We start from the raw sequence: 2665 nt of genomic DNA on the forward strand, positions 1-2665 counted from the left end.
CTTTTTTATAGGGATCTCGTACTAAAATTCAATCAGTTTAAAGAAATTTTGTGGCTCCCTACCTGATAAATACCAAGTACCCCGGAAAATAATTGGATCGTCTAGTTTGTTCCTTATGTGCTATATGATTATTTTGTCTATCCTGAAATGTGATTTATCGAAGTTATTATTTTATTGAATCTTTTAAATGTTCGATATTCTGATTTATTGATGTATTGATTTACTGATGTATTGATTTACATTTTATGAACTATGGCTACATGAATGTGCTCTCTAGTTACATGTTTTCACTGGAAAATATAATCGTTCATGATTCATGAATCATAGAATCTACTATTTACTATATGAACCGATTTATGGGATACTGCTTGAGTATGATTCAGGAGTATGAAGGTTCAGCTCTGATCAAGCTGGTAATTCTTTACGGACCTAAAGTATTCCTTGGGTAGGCTCTAAGGCCCCAAGGTACTCCCTTAGTATAGGGATTGTATTTTAGAGTACGGATGGAGGGCATTCATGTGATTTAAATAGCTACATTATTATTTTTACAATATTCTAATGGATCAAGATTTTGATATTAAAGTTACTACTCAATATGATTTCTACTAAATATTGTATGGGTAGGAGTCTAGAGTACGGAGGTTCAGCTCTGATCAAGCTTGCAAATCCTTACAGACCTAAGGAGACCCTTGGGTAGGCCCATATGCCCTAAGGTACTCCCTTAGGGTAGCTCTTTTGTTGTGTGCTTAGGGTAAGTCCTTATGGATGCAGTTATGGAAAAATTGCATATCGATGTTCGATTGAAGGGTATTACTGTGATTTTAAAATATGTTTTAAACTACTAATGTTTTTAAGGATATGTACATATTTCTCTATTTTGTTGAACACACTAGACTCCTCAATTCAATCTTCTGAATCTGTGTCTCTCTGAATACTTCCTTCAGACCATAAATTCCTATTTGTAATTGAAGACTTATCTAATGGAATCTGAATTCACAGCTAGAAATGATGATAACGGTCCCGCTAAGGAATTTATGCTTTACAGTATACCCGATGACCTATTGCATTAATATGGTAGTTCTGTATTACTAAGCTTTCCAAAGCTCAATCTGTTACTTACCATTTCATGTTAAAGAGTTTTATCATGTGCTTTTACTGACATCAGTATTAGGTGTTCCTTCGGTTTTGCTTGCAGAGTACGGTACAATGTGTAATTAGAGGGCATGTAGGTCACATTTGATTTATATATATATATATTGAGTCTGAAACTTGTATGATTTTAATTTCGTTTTTAATCTATGATTGGTTTTCTATACTTGTATTTTAATTATAAATTGTTTTATGATTTCCACGTTTTGACAAAAAAATTAATTTTTTTCCTGGATTTTTACTGTGGATTGTTACAGTGGCCCTAATGTGACACCTCAGATCGGTCCGGGTCACCCGCATTGGACTGAGGGTGTTACATTTTAAGTTTTTTATATTTGAGAAAATTTTGGTTTTTTTAACAAATATAATTTTAAGTTTTCTTTTATTTTGAATGAAATTTTCAAAATTATATAAATGTGATTATTTAACGAATTTTTTTAACGGTCGTTATGGCTGAGACATTTAAAATGATAACGTTTGTAACCTTAGACACCTGGATTGATCGAAAATTATATATTTTTAATCATAATAATTTCATTTAATGATTATATTTTGTTTTTAAATATAATTGTGAATATATAGACAATTTTAAATATTTTAATTAATTAATATCTCTATGTATATTCATTCCTTTTCCCCTAATCTCATTAAATATGGTAATTTTGAATACCATATATTAAGGAGGAAACTTACTATATAATAATCCATTGAATAGAAAGTCACACCATTGGATCCGATACCATTTTTAAAAAAAATATTAGTTATAATCTTGTACTATTAAAATCAAAATTAGTTAATACAAAATAAATTCAAAAATATAAATATAATTTAATATATTATATAATTATTTTTTTTTATAGAAATCACTAATTTTATTTTAAATATAAAATATCATAAATTATTGTAAAGATTTACGATCATAATCGTAAATTAAGGATATAATTAGTACAATTTTCTATAATCATTAAAACAAAACTAATAATTTAAGATCACATAATGATCATACAAGGAAAGATTAAAACATAATCAAGAAAATTCAAACAAAGATAAATACAAACATATCTGATTACATCGATAAATAAACTAAAACAAAATCAAACTATTAAAAAACAACTAAGAATAAACGTCTTATCAACGAGAGAGAGAGAAAAAAATCCTTACAATAACATATTTAATCATATTTATATAATTAAAATTAAAATCAAATATTACAATATACATGCAACGAAACAAGTGCAACGTTCATATATCCCATCATCCCCATGATGATTGATGGATGGATTTGATGAATACATGCGCCTGCAACCACCACCACAACCCCCGTGTAAATTAAGAAGGGAATGAAAAGGAGAAAACAAGAAGAAGGAAATTTCAATCTAATGGAATGCAATTTTGACGTCCGCAAATGACAATAAAAATACACTCTCTCTAGACACAGCGAAGCCGAAGAAGAACAGGGCACGTACTGAGACAAGAAAAGGAAAATTGATTTAAGAGACGAGCAAAGAGAAGTTCT

Source organism: Hibiscus syriacus, unplaced genomic scaffold (assembly GCF_006381635.1).
Source record: "Hibiscus syriacus cultivar Baekdansim isolate YM2019G1 unplaced genomic scaffold, ASM638163v2 tig00000477_pilon, whole genome shotgun sequence".
NCBI classification, from domain to species: Eukaryota; Viridiplantae; Streptophyta; class Magnoliopsida; order Malvales; family Malvaceae; genus Hibiscus; species Hibiscus syriacus.